This window comes from Chrysemys picta, chromosome 22 (genome assembly GCF_011386835.1).
Source record: "Chrysemys picta bellii isolate R12L10 chromosome 22, ASM1138683v2, whole genome shotgun sequence".
Taxonomy (NCBI): Eukaryota; Metazoa; Chordata; order Testudines; family Emydidae; genus Chrysemys; species Chrysemys picta.
Genome location: NC_088812.1, coordinates 22,829,243 through 22,838,624, shown reverse-complemented (window position 1 = coordinate 22,838,624; position 9,382 = coordinate 22,829,243).

The window sequence follows — 9,382 nt, the reverse complement described above, 5'->3', positions numbered from 1 at the left end:
CTGACTTGGTAAATCTAAGTATTGGAATATCCACCAGCTTTGGGGATTGTCTGCCCCATTCTTTGTAGCTCACCTTAATTGAGTGACCTCAGTGCAGGCTCCCCTGGGACTCCGGTCACAATGGTCTTTAGCTCTGTTGTTCCTGGCAGGTGGGAGCCCCTGCTCAGTGCCTGGAGCCAGGGTTTCACTGCAGTGGGGCCGGGGCGGTGGGGGGAGCTTAGCGCTGACCTCGCTAGAAAGGATGGCTGGGGGCAAGCAGCTCTTTTCTGCTGTGGATTCCCCACACTTACCATTCCCCTTAGTGACTCCGTGTGCTCTGCTCACCATGCATATGGCTGGAGCTCAGGGTGCCTCTCTGCCAGGGATGGGCCCCGTAGCGCCTTGACTGTGAATCTATTTGCAGAGGGTGGTGGCCCATGGATAGAAAGTGCTGCCCAGTGCTCTGAGTGTGTTTAATACATGACATTTGGGACAGAAACCTCCCTGGTGTGGGCTGTTCACCAGCCAGCAGGTGTGGCTGGCCTTGGACAAGGGATCTGCACGTCGGGAAGCCTCCCAGGACTAGTCAGAGATCTGTGTTTACTGTGTGAGTTAGGGCTGCCCTGAACGTGCCTGTGTGGGGCTGTGCTTCCTCCCCTCTCCCCGCCCCAGGCTGCCCCTGCTTGCAGAGAGGCTGCAGTTCCCAGCTGGGATTGCTGACGGCCGGGGATCTGGTCAATGGGCGTGTGGATGCCTCCGGGGCTGACTGGGTAAGTAGGGGCAGCAGCCCAGCTTACAGCCACTGACTGGGCAGAGAGGTAAAGCTGTGCCTGCTTCCTCCCAAGTGGCTGGGGCGGGCGGGGAGGGGGACAGGAGACCACCTGGGCTGCCCCACTTGCTTGCTGTCCGAATTGCTAGGGCCCTAGCCTCCCCCCACAGAAGCCGGCCCTGAGCAGGAGGGAGTTGGCTGTTGCTGCCCCAGCCCAGTAAAACGACTCACTTTTGCTTTTCCATCAGCTGCTGCACAGACACCCCTGTCCCCAAGCCTGGGCCCCTCACTGGGGTATCTGGGCATATCACAGACACCCCTGGGTTGAAGAGGGAGGAAGCTTCCTTATCCCCATTGTACAGAGAGGGGAAGGGACTCGCCTAAGGCTGTGCAGAGTCTGTGGCAGAATGAACCCAGGTGGCCTGGCCCAGCACCAGAACCACAGACCAGCCTCCTGCTTAAAGTGCCCAGGGCTAGAAAGAGACCTCAGCAGGGGAGGCCTGGCCTGCCTTCTCCCCAGCACAGCCCCACCCCTCTGCCCCAGCTCCGGTCACCTCTGCCGCTGGAGGCTCTGCTTTCCCAGCCCTGGCTGGAGCTGCATTGCACACTGGAGGCTCAGAGAGGTTAGGGCCAGAACTAGCAGCCTCCCCCACAAAGGGGCTGAGTTGTCTGACAGCCCAGCAGGAGCATGGGGCAGAGGCTAGGCTAGAACCCAGGGCACATGGCTCCTAGGCCAGGACCTTATCCTTGGACCCCCTCCTTGGGCAGGCCTGCAGCCCCTTCTCCCAGGCCCCTTCCTTTGCTAGTAGGGATGGCCAGTGTCTCTGCTGATGGCACAGGCTGGGCACAGGAGAAGCAGCTGGCTCTGGAGTAGCCAGCGTCCAAAGCAGCTGGGTTCTCTGGATTCATCCCTGTGCTCCAGACCCAGGGGTGGCCCTAGACTAGCTGCCAGCAACTGGCATCCTAGGAGAATCATGCAATCGGTGCCCCAAACCCCAAGGGCAGATCTAGGCTGAGGTTTTTGGTAAACTGGGAAACATTTTGCCCCTTTTTTCCTTTAAATGTTTTTTAAGCTTTAAACAGAGGCTTAATTCTTCGGTTTGTCTGTCCATCTGTCCAACCAATGTTTCTGAGATCAGATAAAATAGAGACACGAAATTTTCAGAATAGATTTGTTCATGACAGCTAGATGAAGTTTCAGTCTGATTTCAAATAAAATGCATTAAAAAATGTTAATTATAATTTTTATCATTACAAATCCAAAATCATCCATTACGCTATACTGCTTTAACTGTCATTTCCACCACATCCAATATGGAAAGAAATAAGAAAACTCTTCAATGAACTTTAACCTGTATTTACAAAACACTCCAAATAAAAAACACTCTGTGCTCTTAAAACATGACTTTTCTTGCTTTAAGTTTTGAAAATTCAGTCTCTAGTTCTTTTAGATCAAGTTTTCCAGCTATTTCATGCTCTATTGACATTGTGGCAAGTCCAACAAGTCTCTCTTGCACCATTGTTGAACGCAGATATGTTTTTATCCATTTTAACTTTGAGAAGCTACGTTCCCCACTAGCTACGGAAACTGGCAAAGTTAAAAGAATGCCTATAGTTATAAAAATGTTTGGAAACTTGTGAGTTTATTTTCACAAACAAACTTCAGAATTTCTTCAGGAGTGGAATGTTTAAGTTGTCTTGAAAAAGCCTGAACCTCACTACACAAATCTGTAGCATCAATGTCTTTTGAATTTTCACGAGTCAATGCCGACTCCCGTTTGATACAAAATTCTCTTACCTGTTTTGCTGTTTTCTTTTGCAATCTGTGGATATCATATAGAAAGCCAAATACTGACTCTAGCTGCTGCATTTGTTGAAATCTTTCGTCAACCGAGTGAACAGCAGTATCAAGGACTGCGAAGTAGAAATTCACTTTGACCCTTTGTTTGGGTTCCGAATGGGTGTGTCTCGTCCTTCAGACAAAAACTGCTGTTTCTTTTGCTGAATGTGAACTGGCTCTGGTTCAAATTCTGTCAGAGAGTCTATTTCTTCAGCAAGCTCAAGAGCATCTCCCAGTGTTCTTTTGAACCCTTCAGCACTTCCGAATAGTTTTAGTTTGCAGCAGTTTTTGAATAGCAGAATGTAGGTTCAAGTTCTTTTCCTGAATCTGCTTAGTAGTGAGGTTAATCTCGAAAAGGATGTTATACCACAAAATGAGCGAAGTCACACATTTGAACTTGGAACGGCCATTTGCAAGAGCTTCTGCATCTGAACATGCAGTATTGCCAGATGATCCAGTAAAGATAGTATCATCAGAAATTTCAATTAGGGCATCATAAATGTTTCCAAGTTCATAGCATCAATGCGACTCTCCTATCTTGTCTGGCTAAGTGGTTTCACAGTTAGAGAATTCACATGGCGAGTCAATTCCCAACGGCATGTTGAGCCTGAGAAAAACACAAACACATTGCACCAGGTCAAAGAAACTGCTTGCCTCCAAACAGCATCTAGCAGCATCACTGCCAACCAAATTCAGAGAGTGCTCACTGCAAGGAACGAATAAGGCCCTAGGATTGATTTCCATCATTCTCCTTTGCACATCACTGGCTTTACCCTTCATATTACTCCCATTATCATAGCCTTGGCCATGTAAGTTTTCAACAGATGACATAGTTTCAAGCTCTTGTAGAATAATTTCAGTCCTAAGTGCTCCAGGTGTCTCCTTCAGTGGTATGAAACCCAAAAAATGTCCCTTTATGAGCACTTCAACTTTATCTTTATCTGCAGACTTTTCCATATCCACAAAATGAATGATCGTCATTTGTTCAACATAACTCACATGTGGTGTACAGTCCAGTATTATTGAAAAGTATTTTGCAGAATGGGCAGCTTCTACAATTTTCTTTTTAATGGCATTTGCTAGGATTTGAATCAGTTCATTCTGCATATTTTTTCCTAAGTAATGAACCTCTGTTTCATGATCAGTTATTTTACGTAGATGCTCCTTCATGACTGGATCAAACAAAGCTAGGTATTCAACAAATTTTAAAAAGTTTCCCTTACCCGGAATTTTTTCTTTCTGCCGCGGAATGCTAAATTTTGCCCATCGAGAACTCTCACTAAAGAAATCAGACTCTCTAATATTTGTTGCCAATATTTTTTTTCTTTGATCACACATAAATTTTCTTCGATAGTTTTTCCTTTTTTCAATTGTAATTCAAGTTCTTTCCAATTTTGAAAACATTCCAAATGTCCTGTACTTTTCATGTGAAGAGAGAATTGAAGATGTTTTTCCAGTCCTTTGAACCATTTTCAGTAAGTGATGTACCAATTGCTTGATTTCTAAACAACTTGCCTCAAAAGCAAAACACAGAGTCCTTCAACATTGAATATTGTAACCAGTTTCGATGAATTTCTTCCCTATTAATGAGTTTCCTCTTGTAATGCTGAGCAGAAAAATTTCTTTTATTTCCATCCTTCGGGAAGGGAAATTCATGAACTTGTTCGGGTCCATGTTCCATGAGAATTTTCCGCACACTGTCAGCACATCTGGGCCATGAAGCTGGGTCCCCATACTGTAACTTGTTTGTAACTTCCTCATCCTTTCTTCATTCTACTTCAATTTCTGCATGTGTCTCTGAAGGTGAATAAATTTTCTCCACTTCCATATCAGTCTGATGCTGTGAGCTGCCTTCATCTAGAAGTAAGTTTCCATCATCTTGAGTTTCCAAACTGCTTTTTTGTGGATGTGAGCTACCCTCATCTCAAAGTAATATACCTTCATCTTGATGTTCCAAACAACTGTTTCCATGCAGATGTGAGCTAACCTCCTCTCCAAGTAAAATTCCTTCATCTGGATGCTGTGAACTGCTTCCTTCTTTATTGCGATTAAAGAGAAGATATTTCAGGAAGGATCCCTGCTGTTTTGCTTGGTCCTTTTCCTTCTCAGCCTTTCATTTACTATACTCAGCGCTTGAGGGTTTTCTTTTTCCTCTTTCTGCCATGGGGCATTTGAATATTGTTATGTACTGTGCTCCCGACTGCAAGCATTATAGCGTTAAGGATGGCTGACACACCCACCACATGGTTGGTGATTTAAACCACATTGCAGCCATCCCAACACGTCTTTTCACTGCTTAAAGGTTCAATGATTAGTAACATATACTCATTTACCTATGAAAACAGTTAGTTACAGCATTTACGCGGAAACAAAATGACCATTTTCAACGTTATAACCCGACACCGGTTATTTGGAAAGTAATCCCCTTCCTCACGGTTACCCTCTTGGAGTGTGATGTCATCACTTTTATAGTCTGTTAAGCATTAATGCTGTTACTTTTCTTTTATGGATCTTATTTATTACATGTGAACCAGTTATAACAAAGAAAAGTTCATAATTATACAGCCCGCTAATAACGCTAAGGTTTAATAACGCTTAAAGATACTCACATTTTGGATTTATAATGCTGAAAGATGTTATTCTTTATTCTTTGGCACCAAGAAACACAATTTTCTACAGTATTCACTCGATTCTTAACTATCTACCTGCGATGTGTGTTAAAATGACCATTTGACATGTATCAACGTGCGATATCTCCGCTCTACGTGAATTTCTGGCTGTGCGACCTTAATGTATATTCAAGTTAAGTGTCACTGACATTGCAGCTCTTGCCGCTGGTGGATGTGTTCATTGTGGCTGAGTTATCGTTGATCAAAATTGCGGAGTGGGTCATCTTGACCCTACGGTGCAAATTGAAAAAAAAATCACTAAAATACTATTTATATTTGCAGTAAATACAAGATTTGACATATTAATAAATTCTCAGAAATGTAGAGAAATGAACTAGAATTCATCTTCCCTCTGTACACGCACAGGAATTGAAATAATGACACCTTCATTTTTTTTTATTTTATTTTTTTCCTTGAATTTGGTGCCCTATTTAACTTGGCCCCCTAGGCAACCGCCTAGTTCGCCTATACGGACGGGCCGCCCCAGTCCAGACCCCTCCACCAGGCACTTGGCAGCTCTTGGCCCTGCCACACTCTGTGCTAGAATCTGTCTGTTACACCAGCTGGTCCTTGGGGTTGGCTTGGAAGCAGGGTGGGGAGCCCTGTCTGCTGGAGGAAGGGGACATGTGGAGAGGCCTGTCCCCTCATCAGGGGTAAATAGAGGGCTGGGGAATTCAGGAGGTTGGGGGGCAGAGAGGCCTCTCACAGTCCATCTCCCACTGAGATCGGGCCCAGTTCCCAAGCAGGAGGAGTTAAGAGCCACCCATGGAGAATCAGGGTTCCTGTGGCTGGGCTCAGTGGGGGCTCTAGGGCAGAGCGCTGGGCACTAGAGCCAGCAAGGGCAGTGCAACGGGGGGTGGGAGTGAGGGGGAAGCTTCGTGCCCCAGGCTGGGCTGCTCTGGGTGGAGCCTTCGACTGTCTCAGGATTCATCTGTGATTCCGTTTGGCGCCCCCATGTGGCCGGGCCAGACATTCTCCTGGGATGGACTAGGCCTGTACGCGATTCATGCACAGGGAGAGGCTGTGACACTCGGCCTGCTGCTGCAGGGAAACTGGAGAGTCCCAGCACTGGGGCCACCTTGTCCCAGCCCCCTTGAAATAGATCTGTGCTCATCCCTCCAGCAGGGAGCGGTTTTCTCTCGCTGAGGCACACTCCTCATTCGGCTGCTCTGCTCACCTTTCTTAGGCTAAAGCCTCCACCCTGCCTCCAAGAGCTGCCTGTGGAGCTCCCTGCTGGAACTGCAGCTCACCCCCTAGGGCCTGGTCGGCCGGGGGTGCCCCAATCCCAGCAGATGCTGGCATCCCCCGCTGCAGCTGGCCCAGCCCAAACCTTCGTGTAGACAGGCTCAGCTGCCGTTTACCCTGCCTGGAATGGAGCTGTGCCTTCCCCCCGACACCCCACAGAATCTGCAGTGGGGCAGTGCTCACGTTGGAATTTGTGGGTGGGAGACGCGTCCAGATGCTTAATCTGCGGCTGCCATGCGTGTGCCCAGAGGCAGAAATGTAGGGGGATGTGAGGCGCCTGCAGTGTTCGGCAGCAGCCGAGTGGCAGCTTTGTGGATTGCAGGGGTACTTTAAACTGGGGTGCGTGCGGATAAATGCAGGAATGAGTGGGAGGCGCCCAGCCGGTGATGGGACTGGATGAGGGGGGCCTTGGATGGACAGACGGAGGAAAAGGCAGCCACTGCACTGGACCAGCACAGGCTCTCAAGGGCCCCCCGTTCGAACAAGTCTGTCCTAGCACAAGTCTTCAGGATGTATGCTCTGAGCGCTGGCTAACGAGGGACAATGGCAGAGCACTGGGGTCTCTCGGAGGAAGAACATGAATCACTGTGGAGGAAAATAGTGTACCTGCACCATGGCCCGGCCCAGCTGAGCTCCTAGGCCTCGGCCTCGCCCAGGGACTCGCTGCTCTGGGACGGCACAATTTGGCTCAGCCCCTGCTCTCCTGATGCTCCTCATCCCTGGTGCCTTAAGGACAAAGGGCTTTCGCACCTGCTTGGAAGAACCCAGCTCTTCTCTGCTACGTCCTTTTCCCCCTTAGCTGCTCCTGTCCTCCCAGGAGCCAGAGGAGAGGGCAGTGGGCTGGGGAAGAAGAGTCCCAGCACGGGGGTAACAGCAGAGGGGAAGGGGACTGTGGGCTAGGCCAGGGCATGGAAAGGGAGCAAGGCAGGAGAAGCGTGGGCTGTCAGCTGGGGCAGGCGGAAGGCCAGCAGCAGGCTCCTGTGGGGAGTGGAGCCGGGGTCAGCTCCGACCTGCTGTGGGGTAAGAGTAGGGTGACCAGACAGCAAGTGTGAAAAATCGTGACAGGGGGTGGGAGGTAATAGAAGCCTATGTAAGAAAAAGCCCCAAATATTGGGACTGTCCCTATAAAATCGGGACATGCAGGGGCCCTGAACTCTGTCTTTCCCCCTCCTCTCTGTGAGGGATAGCTCAGTGGTTTGAGGATTGGCCTGCTAAACCCAGGGTTGTGAGTTCAATCCTTGAGGGGGCCATTTAGGGATATAGGGCAAAAATCTGTTGGATAATTTAATTGGGGATTGGTCCTGCTTTGAGCAGGGGGTTGGACTAGATGACCTCCTGAGGTCCCTTCCAACCCTGATATTCTATGTATGTCCAATGGGACTGAGACAGGGCAGGTTCCAGCCCCCTGGCAAGTGGGGTCCAGCTGGGGTGACCAAATGTACAGGTATAATCCTGATATTTGGGTCTTTGTCTTATATAGGTGTCTATTACCCACCTCCATCCTGATTTTGAGCCAGCTGCCCATGCCAAGGTAGAGCAGTGCATGCTGGGAGCTCTGCAATGGGGACTGGGGATGGGGCTTCGGCCACTCCCTCATGCTGGGTTTGGGGATGGGGACAGGAGGGGCTGACCCGGGCTCTACCAGGGCGAGGGGAGAGGAGGAGACGGAAGCCAAGCCTGCCTGGGCTGAGATCTGGCTGTGCTATTGCCCCCCTCACACACACTTCTGCTCTCACCCCTCACTGACGGCCACCGGGTTGTTCTCAGGCTGGGTGGGTGGAAGTTGAGCCACAGTCTTGGATGGGGGAGGGGGACTGTGCCCATCTCAGCATCGGGTCATGGCAACTTTCAGCCAGGTGCCCCAGCCCACGGTTTCCAGCAGCCAGGCAGCACAGGCCCATCCCGCTCCTGGCCAGGCAGGGCAGCAGCTGGATTCACCTGTTCTGGGCAGGGTGGCACCTGTCTGGCATTCCGAGGCAGGCAGCAAGGAGACGGGAACCTGCCTGGCTGAGCTCTGGCACCTGCCCATGTGGCAGCCTCGCTCTAGAAGCACAAGGGGCTGCACGGTGCCATTGCCTAGCGAGGGCGCAGCACCGAGCCCGTGCAGCTGTTCCTGGCTCCGCTGGCAGGAAGTGGTGACTGTGGGGCCACCCAGGCTGACACCACTCAGCCAGCGACTGCCCTCACTCCCCCCAAGTGCCAGCCATTTCTGCCTGGAGCCCACAACCCGGGTGAGGGGGGCAGAGCTGGCTTTGCAGAGACTCTACTGGGAGCCAACGGGGGGGCCCAGCCTAACTGCCTGCCCGCCCAGGCGCATGCCGCCCGGTCCACAGGGCTCGGCCCTGTCCGGTTCCAACAGCCCCAATATCAGGGCTCCTAGCCCTGCCCTGGAAACAGGATTCCCAGAGAGCCACTCCCTATTCGGCCTGCCTTGCCCCCCTGAGCAGCCCCCACACCCAGATCTCACACTGCAGTCAGATGCAGGAAGGAAATTGAAGTGATTCACAAAGAAGGGCATTACTGGGCTCAGAGACAGCAGAGTCTAGTGGTTAGAGCAGGGGGGCACTGGCAGTCAGGGCACCTCAGTTCTATCCTTGGGTCTGGGAGCACGCAGGGCCTAGTGAGTTACAGAAGGAGAGGTTAGAAGCCAGGACTCCTGGGTTCTAGGCCCAGGTTGGGGAAAAGACTGGTTTTGAGTGATTGGTGGGTCTGGGAGCCAGGACTCCCAAGTTCTATTCCCAGCTGTGCTCCTGACCTGTGGGGGCCCCTTTTGGTCTCAGCAGTTCACTGCTATTGGAGGCCTCGCTAAGTTGTTTCCATTCGGAGGAGAAATGGAGGTGGAGTCCAGTATTTCTGCAGTACAGTCCTGTTTATTTCCAA